Below are 15,161 nucleotides of genomic sequence, written 5' to 3'. Positions count from 1 at the left end.
GCCAAAGTATAGATTGCAGCCGCACGCAGCTGGGCTGGCTCCTCTTCTCCGGAGGAGTCTCGCTTCCCGCATGCTGTAAACTAGGCTTCCAGGTGGGGCCCCCTGCGCCTCCCACAGGTCTTGGCTCAGGAGCTGCTTCCCTGAGCTGGGGCTGTGGACAGGAGCCCAGACACGCAGGGGCAGGCCCCAACCACCTGCACACGTCTCTGCTGGGGAGAAGAGCACTAGGGAAATGACGTCTGTCAGGCACCTTCTGCGTGCTCACCCACTCGGCCTCCGCGTGTGTGGGGCTGCAGACCCCAGCCAGGGGCCCTGTGAGCCATGTACTTTCCGTGCTGTGCTGAGTCTGGGCGGTCAGGCAAACGCAAGAGGCGACTTGCAGTAGTCCTCCCTTTGCCTCTAATAGAGCCCTCACGGCTGGAGCGCTTGGCAGTGTGCAACCCACCGGCAACTAAGCCTTTCACAAGAACGCCTGGGGACTAGGTGCAAAGGCAAGGCAGGAGTGGATCTGAGGCCAGGAAAACGCCAATAGCATCTCCCACTTTCGCGCAGCCTGCTCCTTCCTGGCCTGAAAGCCTAGCCGCGAGGCAAGTCTGGGCAAGGTTCGCCTAGGGCAGCGTAGCCTCACGCCAGCAGCTCTGCCAGATCTGGCCTTGAGCATAGCTGGAGCTCTGCCGTACTGGAGGGGCACTCGGCTCCGCCAAAGCAGTGAATGCAGCCGCACACAACAGGGCTGCTTTCTCTTCTCCCGAGGAGGCTCGCTTCCCGCATGCTGTAAACTAGGCTTCCAGGCCCGGCCCCCTGCGCCTCCCACAGGTCTTGGCTCAGGAGCTGCTTCCCTCAGCTGGGGCTGTGGACGGGAGACCAGACACGCAGGGGCAAGCCCCAACCACCTGCACACGTCTCTGCTGGGGAGGAGAGAACTAGGGAAATGACGTCTGTCAGGCACCTTCTGGGCGCTCCCGGAGTTCAACTCCGGTGTGTGGGGCTGCAGACCCCAGCCAGGGGCCCTGTGAACCTTGTACTTTCCGTGCTGTGCTGAGTCTGGGCGGTCAAGCAAACCCAAGAGGCGACTTGCAGTAGCCCTCCCCTTGCCTCTAATAGAGCCCTCACGGCTGGAGCGCTTGGCAGTGTGCAACCCACCGGCAACTAAGCCTTTCACAAGAACGCCTGGGGACTAGGTGCAAAGGCAAGGCAGGAGTGGAGCTGAGGCCAGGATGGCGCCAGTAGCATCTCCTAGTCTCGCGCAGCCTGCTCCTTCCTGGACTGGAAGCCTAGCCGCGAGGCAAGTCTGGGCAAAGCTCGCACTAGGCAGAGCAGCCTCACGCTTGCAACTCTGCCAGATCGGGCCTCTGAGCAGAGCTGGAGCTCTGCCTTACTGGAGGGGCACTCGGCTCCGCCAAAGCAGTGATTGCAGCTGCACGCAGCTGGACTGGCTCCCCTTCTCCCGAGGAGACTCACTTCCCGCATGCTGTAAACTAGGCTTCCAGGCGTGGCCCCCTACACCTCCCACAGGTCTTGGCTCAGGAGCTGCTTCCCTGAGCTGGGGCTGTGGACGGGAGCCCAGACGCACAGGGGCAGGCCCCAACCACCTGCACACGTCTCTGCTGGGGAGGAGAGCACTAGGGAAATGACGTCTGTCAGGCACTTTCTGGGCGCTCACCGAGTCAGCCTCCGCGTGTGTGGGGCTGTAGACACCAGCCAGGGGCCCTGAGAGCCTTGTGCTCTCCGTGCTGTGCTGAGTCTGGGTGGTCAAGCAACCGCTGGAGGAGCCCTGTAGTTGCCCTCCCATTGCATCTAATAGAGCCTTCACTGCAGGAGCGCTTGGCAGTGTGCAACCCACTGGCAACTAAGCCCTCCACAAGAACGCCTGGAGAGTAAGTGCAAAGGTAAGGCACGAGTGGAGCTGAGGCCAGGAAGGCGCCAGTAGCATCTCCCAGTCTCACGCAGCCTGCTCCTTCTTGGACTGGAAGCCTAGCCACGAGGCAAGTCTGGGCAAGGCTCGCCCAGGGCAAAGCAGCCTCACGCCAGCAACTCTGCCAGATCGGGCCTCTGAGCGGAGCTGGAGCTCTGCCATACTGGAGGAGCTCTCGGCTCCGCCCAAGCAGTGATTGCAGCCGCACGCATCTGGGCTGCTTCCTCTTCTCGCAAGGAGGGTCGCTTCCCCCATGCTGTGTACTAGGCTTCCAGGCGGGGGCGCCGCGCGCCTCCTTCAGGTCTTGGCTGAGGAGCTGCTTCCCTGAGCTGGGGCTGTGGACGGGAGCGCAGACACGCAGGGGCAGGCTCAAACCACCTGTACATTTCTCTGCTGGGGTGGGGAGCCCTAGGGAAATGACATCTGTGAGGCACCTTCTGGGCGCTCACCGAGTCAGACTTCGCGTGTGTGGGGCTGCAGACCCCAGCGAGGGGCCCTGTGAGCCTTGTGCTCTCCATGCTGTGCTGAGTTTGGGCGGTCAAGCAACCACTGGAGGAGCCCTGCAGTTGCACTCCCATTGCCTCTAATAGAGCCCTCACTGCTGGAACGCTTGGCAGTGTGCAACCCACTGGCTACTAAGCCCTCCACAAGAACGCCTGGGGACTAGGTGCAAAGGCAAGGCAGGAGTGGAGCTGAGGCCAGGAAGGCGCCGGTAGCATCTCCCAGTTTCGCGCAGCCTGCTCCTTCCTGGACTGGAAGCCTAGCCGAGAGGCAAGTCTGGGAAATGCTCGCCCAGGGCAGAGCAGCCTCATGCCAGCAACTCTGCCAGATCAGGCCACTGAGCAGAGCTGGAGCTCTGCCGTTTTGGAGGCGCACTCGGCTCCGCCAAAGCAGTGATTGCAGCCGCACGCAGCTGGATTGCCTCACATTCTCCCAAGGAGGCTCGATTCCCGCATGCTGTAAACTAGGCTTCCAGCAGGGCCCCCTGCGCCTCCCACAGGTCTTGGCTCAGGAGCTGCTTCCCTGAGCTGGGGCTGTGGACGGGAGCCCAGACACGCAGGGGCAGGCCCCAACCACCTGCACACGTCTCTGCCTGGGAGGAGAGCACTAGGGAAATGACGGCACTCAAGCACCTTCTGGGCGCTCACCGAGTCAGCCTCTGCGTGTGTCGGGCTGCAGACCCCAGCCAGGGGCCCTGTGAGCCTTGTGCTCTCCGTGCTCTGCTGAGTCTGGGCGGTCAAACAAACGCAAGAGGCGACTTGCAGTAGCCCTCCCTTTGCCTCTAATAGAGCTCTCACGGCTGGAGCGCTTGGCAGTGTGCAACCCACCGGCAACTAAGCCTTTCACAAGAACGCCTGGGGACTAGGTGCAAAGGCAAGGCAGGAGTGGAGCTGAGGCCAGGAAGGCGCCAGTAGCATTTCCCACTCTCGCGCAGCCTGCTCCTTCCTGGACTGGAAGCCTATCCGCGAGGCAGGTCTGGGCAAAGCTCGCCCTGGGCAGAGCAGCCTCACGCCAGCAACTCTGCCAGATCGGGCCTCTGAGCAGAGCTGGAGCTGTGCCGTACTGGAGGGGCACTCGGCTCCGCCAAAGCAGTGATTGCAGCTGCACGCAGCTGGGCTGGCTCCTCTTCTCCCGAGGACGCTCGCTTACCGCATGCTGTAAACTGGGCTTCCAGGCGGGGCCCCTGCGTCTCCCACAGGTCTTGGCTGAGGAGCTGCTTCCCTGAGGTGGGGCTATGGACGGGAGCCCAGACACGCAGGGCCAGGCCCCAACCACCTGCACATGTCTCTGCTGGGGATGAGAGCACTAGGGAAATGACGTCTGTCAGTCTCCTTCTGGGTGCTCACCGAGTCAGCCTCCGCATGTGTTGGACTGCAGACCCCAGCCAGGGGCCCTGTGAGCTTTCTGCTCTCCGTGCTGTGCTGAGTCTGGGCGGTCAAGCAACCGCTGGAGGAGCCCTGCAGTTGCCCTCCCATTGCCTTTATTAGAGCCCTCACTGCTGGAGCGCTTGGCAGTGTGCAACCCACTGGCAACTAACCCCTCCACAAGAACGCCTGGGGACTAGGTGCAGAGGCAAGGCAGGAGTGGAGCTGAGGCCAGGAAGGCGCCAGTAGCATCTCCCAGTCTCGCGCAGCCCGCTCCTTTCTGGACTGGAAGCCTAACGCGAGGCAAGTCTGGGCAAGGCTCGCCCAGGGCACAGCAGCCTCACGCCAGCAACTCTGAGAGATTGGGCCTTTGAGCAGAGCTGGAGCTCTGCCATACTGGAGGGGCACTCGGCTCCGCCAACGTACTGATTGCAGCCGCACGCACCTGGGCTACCTTCTCTTGTACTGAGGAGACTCGCTTCCGGCATACTGTAAACTAGGCTTCCCGGCGGGGGCGCCCCGTGCCTCCTACAGGTCTTAGCTGAGGAGCCGCTTCCCTGAGCTGGGGCTGTGGAAGTGAGTCCAGACACTCAAGGGCAGGCCCCAACCACCTGCACACGTCTCTGCTGGGGAGGAGAGCACTAGGGAAATGACGTGTGTCCGGCACCTTCTGGGTGCTCACCGAGTCAGCCTCCGCGTGTGTTGGGCTGCAGACCCCAGCCAGGGGCCCTGTGAGCCTTGTGCTCTCCGTGCTGTGCTGAGTCTGGGCGGTCAAGCAACCGCTGGAGGAGCCCTGCAGTTGCCCTCCCATTGCCTCTAATAGAGCCCTCACTGCTGGAGCGCTGGGCAGTGTGCAACACACCGGCAACTAAGCCCTCCAAAAGAACGCCTGGGGACTAGCTGCAAAGGCAAGGCAGGAGGGGAGCAGAGGCCAGGAAGGCGCCAGTAGCATCTCCCAGTCTCGCGCAGCCTGCTCCTTCATGGTCTGGAAGCCTAGCCGTGAGGCAAATCTGGGCAAGTCTCCCAGGGCAGAGCAGCCTCACGCCAGCACTCTGCCAGATCGGGCCTCTGAGCAGAGCCGGAACTCTGACGTAGTGGAAGCACACTCGGCTCCACCCAAGCAGTGATTGCAGCCTCACGGGTCTGGGATGCCTCCACCTCTCCCAAGGAGGCTCGCTTCCCGCATGCTGTGCACTAGGCTTCCAGGCGGGGGCGCCCCGCGTCTCCTACAGGTCTTGCCTGAGGAGCTGCTTCCCTGAGCTGGGGCTGTGGTCGGGAGCCCAGACACGCAGGGGCAGGCCCAAACCACCTGCACATGTCTCTGCTGGGGAGGAGAGCACTAGAGAAATGACGTCTGTCAGGCAACTTCTGGGCGCTCACCGAGTCAGCCTCCGCGTGTGTGGGGCTGCAGACCCCAGCCAGGGGCCTGTGAGCCTTGTGCTCTCCGTGCTGTACTGAGTCTGGTCGGTCAAGCAACCGCTGGAGGAGCCCTGCAGTTGCCCTCCAAATACCTCTAATAGAGCCCTCACTGCGGGAGCGCTTGGCAGTGTGCAACCCACCGGCAACTAAGCCCTCCACAGGAACGCCTGGGGACTAGGTGCAAAGGCAAGGCAGGAGTGGAGCTGAGGCCAGGAAGGCGCCAGCAGCATCTCCCAGTCTCGCGCAGCCCGCTCCTTCCTGGACTGGAAGCCTATGTGCGAGGCTAGTCTGGACAAGGCTCGCCCAGGACAGAGCAGCCTATCGCAAGGAACTCTGCCAGATCCGGACTCTGAGCAAAGCTGGAGCTCAGCCGTACTGGAGGCCCACTCGGCTCCGCCAAAGCAGTGAATGCAGCCGCACACAGCAGGGCTGCCTTCTCTTCTCCCGAGGAGGCTGGCTTCCCGCATGCTGTAAACTAGGCTTCCAGGAGGGGCCCCCTGCGCCTCCCAGAGGTCTTGGCTCAGGAGCTGCTTCCCTGAGCTGGGGCTGTGGACTTGAGCCCAGACACGCAGGGGCAGGCCCCAACCACCTACAAACGTCTCTGCTGGGGAGGAGAGCACTAGGGAAATGACATATGTCAGGCACCTTCTGGGCGCTAACTGAGTTAATATCCACGTGTGTGGGGCTGCAGACCCCAGCCAGGGGCCCTGTGAGCGTTGTGCTCTCCGTGCTGTGCTGAGTCTGGGCGGTCAAGCAACCGCTGGAGGAGCCCTGCAGTTGCCCTCCCATTGCCTCTAATAGAGCCCTCACTGCTGGAGCGCTTGGCAGTGTGCAACCCACCGGCAACTAAGCCCTCCACAAGAACGCCTGGGGACTAGGTGCAAAGGCAAGGCAGAAGTGGAGCTGAGGCCAGGATGGCGCCAGTAGAATCTCCCAGTCTCGCGAAGCCTGCTCCTTCCTGGACTGGAAGCCTAGCCGTGAGGCAAGTCTGGGCAAGGCTCGCCCAGGGCAGCGCAGCCTCACGCCAGCAGCTCTGCCAGATCGGGCATCTGAGCAGAACTGGAGCTCTGCCGTACTGGAGGCGCACTCGGCTCCGCCAAAGCAGTGAATGCAGCCACACGCAGCAGGGCTACCTTCTCTTCTCCCGAGAAGGCTCGCTTCCCGCATGCTGTAAACTAGGCTTCCAGGCAGGGCCCCCTGCGCCTCCCACAGGTCTTGGCTCAGGAGCTGCTTCCCTGAGCTGGGGCTGTGGACGGGAGCCCAGACACGCAGGGGCAGGCCCCAAGCACCTGCACACGTCTCTGCTGGGGAGGAGAGCACTAGCGAAATGACGTCTCTCAGGCACCTTCTGGGCGCTCACCGAGTCAGTTTCCGCGTGTGTGGGGCTGCAGACCCCAGCCAGGGGCCCTGTGAGCCTTGTGCTCTCCGTGCTGTGCTGAGTCTGGCCGGTCAAGCAAACGCAAGAGGCGACTTGCAGTAGCACTCCCTTTGCCTCTAAAAGAGCCCTCACTGCTGGAGCGCTTGGAAGTGTGCAACACACCGACTACTAAGCCCTCCACAAGAACGCATGGGGACTAGGTGCAAAGGCAAGGCCGGAGTGGAGCTGAGGCCCGGAAGGCGCCAGTCGCATCTCCCAGTCTCGCGCAGCATGCTCCTTCCTGGACTGGAAGCCTATGTGCGAGGCAAGTCTGAGCAAGGCTCGCCCAGGGCAGAGCAGCCTCACGCCAGCAGCTCTGCCAGATCGGGCCTCTGAGCAGAGCTGGAGCTCTGCCGTACTGGAGGCGCACTTGGCTCGGCCAAAGCAGTGAATGCAGCCCCACACAGCAGGGCTGCCTTCTCTTCTCCCAAGGAGGCTCGCTTCCCGCATGCTGTAAACTAGTCTTCCAGGCGGGGCCCCCTGCGCCTCCCACAGGTCTTCGCTCAGGAGCTGCTTCCCTGAGCTGGGGCTGTGGACGGGAGCCCAGACACGCAGGGCAGGCCCTAAGCACCGGCACACGTCTCTGCTTGGGAGGAGAGCACTAGGGAAATGACATCTGTCAGGCACCTTCTGGGCGCTCACCGAGTCAGCTTCCACGTGTTTGGGGTTGCAGACCCCAGCCAGGGGCCCTGTGAGCCTTGGGCTCTCCATGCTGTGCTGAGTCTGGTAGGTGAAGCAACCGCTGGAGGAGCCCTGCAGTTGCCCTCCCATTGCCTCTAATAGAGCCCTCACTGCTGGAGTGCTTGGCAGTGTGCAACCCACCGGCAACTAAGCCCTCCACAAGAACCTGGGGACTAGGTGCAAAGGCAAGGCAGGAGTGGAGCTTGGCCAGGAAATCGGCAGTAGCATCTCCCAGTCTCGGGCACCCTGCTCCTTTCTGGACTGGAAGCCTAGCCGCGAGGCAAGTCTGGGCAAGGCTCGCCCAGGGCAGAGCAGCCTCACGCCAACAACTCTGCCAGATCGGGCCTCTGAGCAGTGCTGGAGCTCTGCCGTACTGGAAGCGCACTCGGATCCGCCCAAGCAGTGAATGCAGCCGCACGCAGCCGGGCTGCCTTCTCTTCTCCCGAGGAAGCTCGCTTCCCGCATGCTGTAAACTAGGCTTCCAGGCGAGGCCCCCCGCGCCTCCCACAGGTCTTGACTCAGGAGCTGCTTCCCTGAGCTGAAGCTGTGGACGGGAGCCCAGACACGCAGGGGCAGGCCCCAACCACCTGCACACGTCTCTGCTGGGAAGGAGAGTACTAGGGAAATGACGTCTCTCAGGCACCTTCTGGGCTCTCCCGAAGTTCACCTCCGGAGTGTGGGGCTGCAGACCCCAGCCAGGGGCCCTGTGAGCCTTTTGCTCTCCGTGCTGTGCTGAGTCTGGGCGGTCAAGCAACCGCTGGAGGAGCCCTGCAGTTGCCCTCCCATTGCCTCTATTAGAGCCCTCACTGCTGTAGCGCTTGGCAGTGTGCAAACCACCGGCAACTAAGCCCTCCACAAGAACGCCTGGGGACTAGGTGCAAAGGCAAGGCAGGAGTGGAGCTGAGGCCAGGAAGGCGCCAGTAGCATCTCCAAGTCTCGCGCAGCCTGCTCCTTCGTGGACTGGAATCTAGCCGCGAGGCCAGTCTGGGCAAGGTTCGCCCAGGGCAGAGTAGCCTCACGCCAGCAGCTCAGCCAGATCTGGCCTTGAGCAGAGATGGAGCTCTGCCTTACTGGAGGGGCACTCGGCTCTGCCAAAGTAGTGATTGCAGCCGCACGCAGCTGGGCTGCCTTCTCTTGTACTGAGGAGGCTCGCTTCCGGCATGCTGTAAACTAGGCTTCCAGGCGGTGGCGCCCCACGCGTCCTACAGGTCTTAGCTGAGGAGCTGCTTCCCTGAGCTGGGGCTGTGGAAGGGAGTCCAGACACTCAAGGGCAGGCCCAAACCACCTGCACACGTCTCTGCTTGGGAGGAGAGCACTAGGGAAATGACGTCTGTCAGGCACCTTCTTTGCGCTCCCGGAGTTCCCCTCCGGTGTGTGGGGCTGCAGACTCCAGGCAGGGGCCCTGTGAGCCTTGTGCTTTCCGTGCTGTGCAGATTCTGGGCGGTCAAGCAAACGCAAGAGGCGACTTGCAGTAGCCCTCCCTTTGCCTCTAATAGAGCCCTCACGGCTGGAGCGCTTGGCAGTGTGCAACCCACCGGCAACTAAGCCTTTAAAAAGAACGCCTGGAGACTAGGTGCAAAGGCAATGCAGGAGTGAAGCTGAGGCCAGGAAGGCGCCAGTAGCATCTCCCAGTCTCACGCAGCCCGCTCCTATCTGGACTGGAAGCCTAACGTGCGGCAGGTCTGGGCAAGGCTCGCCCAGGGCAGAGGAGCCTCACGCCAGCAACTCTGCCAGAGCGGGCCTCTGAGCAGAGCTGGAGCTGTGCCGTAATGGAGGGGCACTCGGATCCGCCAAAGCAGTGATTGCAGTCGCACGCAGCTGGGCTGCCTCACCTTCTCCCAAGGAGGCTCGCTTCCCGCATGTTGTAAACTAGGCTTCCAGGCGGGGCCCCCTGCGTCTCCCACAGGTCTTGGCTGAGGAGTTGCTTCCCTGAGCTGGGGCTGTGGACTGGAGCCCAGAAACGCAGGGGCAGGCCCTAACCACCTGCACACGTCTCTGCTGGGGAGGAGAGCTCCAGGGAAATGACGTCTGTCAGGCACCTTCTGGGCGCTCACCGAGTCAGCCTCCGCGTGTGTGGGGCTGCAGACCCCAGCCAGGGTTCCTGTGAGCCTTGTGCTCTCCGTGCTGTGCTGAGTCTGGGCGGTCAAGCAATCGCTTGAGGAGCCCTGCAGTTGCCCTCCCTTTGCCTCTGATAGAGCCCTCACTGCTGGAGCGCTTGGCAGTGTGCAACCCACCGGCAACTAAGCCCTCCACAAGAACGCCTGGGGACTAGGTGCAAAGGCAGGGCAGGAGTGGAGCTGAGGCCAGGAAGGCGCCAGTAGCATCTCCCAGTCTCGCGCAGCCCGCTCCTTTCTGGACTGGAAGCCTAACCCGAGGCAAGTCTGGGCAAGGCTCGCCCAGGGCACAGGAGGCTCACGCCAGCAACTATGAGAGATCGGGCCTTTGAGCAGAGCTGGAGCTCTGCCGTACTGGAGGGGCACTCGGCTCCGCCAAAGTACTGATTGCAGCCGCACGCAGCTGGGATGCCTTCTCCTGTACTGAGGAGGCTCGCTTCCGGCATGCTGTAAACTAGGCTTCCCGGCGGGGGCACCCCGCGCCTCCTACAGGTCTTAGCTCAGGAGCTGCTTCCCTGAGCTGGGGCTGTGGAAGGGAGTCCAGACACTCAAGGGCAGGCCCCAACCACCTGCACACGTCTCTGCAGGGGAGGAGAGCACTAGGAAAATGATGTCTGTCTCGCACATTCTGGGCGCTCCCGGAATTCCCCTCCGGTGTGTGGGGCTGCAGACCCCAGCCAGGGGCCCTGTGAGCCTTGGGCTCTCCGTCCTGTGCTGTCTGGGCGGTCAAGCAACCGCTGGAGGAGCCCTGCAGTTGCCCTCCCATTGCCTCTAATAGTGCCCTCACTGCTGGAGCGCTTGGCAGTGTGCAACCCACCGGCAACTAAGCCCTCCACAAGAACGCCTGGGGACTAGGTGCAAAGGAAAGGAAGGAGTGGAGCTGAGGCCAGGAACGTGCCAGTAGCATCTCTCAGTCTCACGCAGCCTGCTCCTTCCTGCACTGGAAGCCTAGCCGCGAGGCAAGTCTGGGCAAGGCTCGCCCAGGGCAGAGCAGCCTCACGCCAGCAACTCTGCCAGATCGGGCCTCTGAGCAGAGCTGGAGCACTGCCGTACTGGAGGGGCACTCGGCTCCGCCAAAGTATTGATTGCAGCCACAGGCAGCTGGGCTGGCTCCCCTTCTCCCGAGGAGTCTCGCTTCCCACATGCTGTAAACTAGGCTTCCAGGCGGGGCCCCCAGCGCCTCCCACAGGTCTTGGCTCAGGAGCTGTTTCCCTGAGCTGTGGCTGTGGACAGGAGCCGAGACACGCAGGGGCAGGCCCCTACCACCTGCACATGTCTATGCCGGGGAGGAGAGCACTAGCGAAATGACGTCTGTCAGGCCCCATCTGGGTGCTCCCGGAGTTCACCTCCGGTGTGTGGGGCTGTAGACCCCAGCCAGGTCCCTGTGAGCCTTGTGCTCTCCGTGCTGTGCTGAGTCTGGGCGGTCAAGCAACCGCTGGAGGAGCCCTGCAGTTGCCCTCCCATTGCCTCTAATAGAGCCCTCACTGCTGGAGCGCTTGGCAGTGTGCAACCCACCGACAACTAAGCCCTCCACAAGAACGCCTGGGGACTAGCTGCAAAGGCAAGGCAGGAGTGGAGCTGAGGCCAGGAAGGCGCCAGTAGCATCTCCCAGTCTCGCGCAGCCCGCTCCATTCTGGACAGGAAGCCTACGCGAGGCAAGTCTGGGCAAGGCTCGCCTAGGGCACAGGAGGCTCACGCCAGCAACTATGAGAGATCGGGCCTTTGAGCAGAGCTGGAGCTCTGCCGTACTGGAGGGGCACTCGGCTCCGCCAAAGTACTGATTGCTTTCCCTCGCAGCTGGGCTGCCTTCTCTTCTACTGAGGATGCTCGCTTCTGGCATGCTGTAAACTAGGCTTCCCGGCGGGGGCGCCCCGCGCCTCCTACAGGTCTTAGCTGAAGAGCTGCTTCCCTGAGCTGGGGCTGTGGAACGGAGTCCAGACACTCAAGGGCAGGCCCCAACCACCTGAACACGTCTCTGCTGGGGAGGAGACACTAGGAAATGACGTCTATCAGGCACCTTCTGCGCGCTCACCGACTCGGCCTCCGCGTGTGTGGGGCTGCAGACCCCAGCCAGGGGCCTTGTGAGCCTTGTGCTCTCCGTGCTGTGCTGAGTCCGGGCGGTCAAGCAACCTCTGGAGGATCCCTGCAGTTGCCCTCCCATTGCCTCTAATAGAGCCCTCACTGCTGGAGCGCTTGGCAGTGTGCAACCCACCGGCAACTAAGCCCTCCACAAGAACGCCTTGGGACTAGGTGCAAAGGCAAGGCAGGAGTGGACCTGAGGCCAGGAAGGCGCCAGTAACAACTCCCAGTCTCGCGCAGCCTGCTCCTTCCTGGACTGGAAGCCTATATGCGAGGCAAGTCTGGGCAAGGCTCCCCCAGGGCAGAGCAGCCTCACGCCAGCAACTCTGCCAGATCGGGGCTCTGAGCAGTGCTGGATCTCTGCCGTACTGGAAACGCACTCGGCTCCGCCCAAGCAGTGAATGCAGCCGCACCCAGCCGGCTTGCCTTCTCTTCTCCTGAGGAGGCTCGCTTCCCGCATTCTGTAAACTAGGCTTCCAGGTGGGGCCCCCTGCGCCTCCCACAGGTCTTGGCTCAGGAACTCCTTCCCTGAGCTGGGGCTGTGGACGGGAGCCCAGACACGCAGGGGCAGGCCCAAACCACCTGCACACGTCTCTGCTGGGGAGGAGAGCACTAGGGAAATGACGTCTTTCAGGCACCTTCTGGGCGCTCCCGGAGTTCGCCTCCGGTGTGTGGGGCTGCAGACCCCAGCCAGGGGCCCTGTGAGCCTTGTGCTTTCCGTGCTGTGCTGCGTCTGGGCGGTCAAGCAAACGCAAGAGGCGACTTGCAGTAGCCCTCCCTTTGCCTCTGATAGAGCCCTCACTGCTGGAGCGCTTGGCAGTGTGCAACCCACCGGCAACTAAGCCCTCCACAAGAACGCCTGGGGACTAGGTGCAAAGGCAGGGCAGGAGTGGAGCTGAGGCCAGGAAGGCGCCAGTAGCATCTCCCAGTCTCGCGCAGCCCGCTCCTTTCTGGACTGGAAGCCTAACGCGAGGCAAGTCTGGGCAAGGCTCGCCCAGGGCACAGGAGGCTCACGACAGCAACTATGAGAGATCGGGCCTTTGAGCAGAGCTGGAGCTCTGCCGTACTGGAGGGGCACTCGGCTCCGCCAAAGTACTCTTTGCATTCGCTCGCAGCTGGGCTGCCTTCTCTTGTACTGAGGAGGCTCGCTTCCGGCATGCTGTAAACTAGGCTTCCCGGCGGGGGCACCACGCGCCTCCTAAAGGTCTTAGCTGAGGAGCTGCTTCCCTGAGCTGGGGCTGTGGAAGGGAGTCCAGACACTCAAGGGCAGGCCCCAACCACCTGCACACGTCTCTGCTGGGGAGGAGAGCACTAGGGAAATGACGTATGTCTGGGACCTTCTGGGCGCTCCCGGAGTTCCCCTCCGGTGTGTGGGGCTGCAGACCCCAGCCAGGGGCCCTGTGAGCCATGTACTTTCCGTGCTGTGCTGAGTCTGGGCGGTCAGGCAAACGCAAGAGGCGACTTGCAGTAGTCCTCCCTTTGCCTCTAATAGAGCCCTCACTGCTGGAGCGCTTGGCAGTGTGCAACCCACCGGCAACTAAGCCTTTCACAAGAACGCCTGGGGACTAGGTGCAAAGGCAAGGCAGGAGTGGATCTGAGGCCAGGAAGACGCCAATAGCATCTCCCACTCTCTCGCAGCCTGCTCCTTCCTGGCCTGAAAGCCTAGCCGCGAGGCAAGTCTGGGCAAGGTTCGCCCAGGGCAGAGTAGCCTCACGCCAGCAGCTCTGCCAGATCTGGCCTTGAGCATAGCTGGAGCTCTGCCGTACTGGAGGGGCACTCGGCTCCGCCAAAGCAGTGAATGCAGCCGCACACAACAGGGCTGCTTTCTCTTCTCCCGAGGAGGCTCGCTTCCCGCATGCTGTAAACTAGGCTTCCAGGCCGGGCCCCCTGCGCCTCCCACAGGTCTTGGCTCAGGAGCTGCTTCCCTCAGCTGGGGCTGTGGACGGGAGACCAGACACGCAGGGGCAAGCCCCAACCACCTACACACGTCTCTGCTGGGGAGGAGAGAACTAGAGAAATGACGTCTGTCAGGCACCTTCTGGGCGCTCCCGGAGTTCAACTCCGGTGTGTGGGGCTGCAGACCCCAGCCAGGGGCCCTGTGAACCTTGTACTTTCCGTGCTGTGCTGAGTCTGGGCGGTCAAGCAAACCCAAGAGGCGACTTGCAGTAGCCCTCCCTTTGCCTCTAATAGAGCCCTCACGGCTGGAGCGCTTGGCAGTGTGCAACCCACCGGCAACTAAGCCTTTCACAACAACGCCTGGGGACTAGGTGCAAAGGCAAGGCAGGAGTGGAGCTGAGGCCAGGATGGCGCCAGTAGCATCTCCTAGTCTCGCGCAGCCTGCTCCTTCCTGGACTGGAAGCCTAGCCGCGAGGCAAGTCTGGGCAAAGCTCGCACTAGGCAGAGCAGCCTCACGCTAGCAACTCTGCCAGATCGGGCCTCTGAGCAGAGCTGGAGCTCTGCCGTACTGGAGGGGCACTCGGCTCCGCCAAAGCAGTGATTGCAGCTGCACGCAGCTGGACTGGCTCCCCTTCTCCCGAGGAGACTCACTTCCCGCATGCTGTAAACTAGGCTTCCAGGCGTGGCCCCCTACACCTCCCACAGGTCTTGGCTCAGGAGCTGCTTCCCTGAGCTGGGGCTGTGGACGGGAGCCCAGACACACAGGGGCAGGCCCCAACCACCTGCACACGTCTCTGCTGGGGAGAAGAGCACTAGGGAAATGACGTCTGTCAGGCACTTTCAGGGCGCTCACCGAGTCAGCCTCCGCGTGTGTGGGGCTGTAGACACCAGCCAGGGGCCCTGAGAGCCTTGTGCTCTCCGTGCTGTGCTGAGTCTGGGCGGTCAAGCAACCGCTGGAGGAGCCCTGTAGTTGCCCTCCCATTGCATCTAATAGAGCCCTCACTGCTGGAGCGCTTGGCAGTGTGCAACCCACTGGCAACTAAGCCCTCCACAAGAACGCCTGGAGAGTAAGTGCAAAAGTAAGGCAGGAGTGGAGCTGAGGCCAGGAAGGCGCCAGTAGCATCTCCCAGTCTCACGCAGCCTGCTCCTTCTTGGACTGGAAGCCTAGCCACGAGGCAAGTCTGGGCAAGGCTCGCCCAGGGCAAAGCAGCCTCACGCCAGCAACTCTGCCAGATCGGGCCTCTGAGCGGAGCTGGAGCTCTACCATACTGGAGGCGCTCTCGGCTCCGCCCAAGCAGTGATTGCAGCCGCACGCATCTGGGCTGCTTCCTCTTCTCGCAAGGAGGGTCGCTTCCCCCATGCTGTGCACTAGGCTTCCAGGCGGGGGCGCCGCGCGCCTCCTTCAGGTCTTGGCTGAGGAGCTGCTTTCCTGAGCTGGGGCTGTGGACGGGAGCGCAGACTCGCAGGGGCAGGCTCAAACCACCTGTACATTTCTCTGCTGGGGTGGGGAGCCCTAGGGAAATGACATCTGTGAGGCACCTTCTGGGCGCTCACCGAGTCAGACTTCGCGTGTGTGGGGCTGCAGACCCCAGCCAGGGGCCCTGTGAGCCTTGTGCTCTCCATGCTGTGCTGAGTCTGGGCGGTCAAGCAACCGCTGGAGGAGCCCTGCAGTTGCACTCCCATTGCCTCTAATAGAGCCCTCACTGCTGGAACGCTTGGCAGTGTGCAACCCACCCACTACTAAGCCCTCCACAAGAACGCCTGGGGACAAGGTG

Source organism: Capricornis sumatraensis, chromosome 17 (assembly GCF_032405125.1).
Source record: "Capricornis sumatraensis isolate serow.1 chromosome 17, serow.2, whole genome shotgun sequence".
NCBI classification, from domain to species: domain Eukaryota; kingdom Metazoa; phylum Chordata; class Mammalia; order Artiodactyla; family Bovidae; genus Capricornis; species Capricornis sumatraensis.
Note: the sequence above shows the minus strand (reverse complement) of the source record.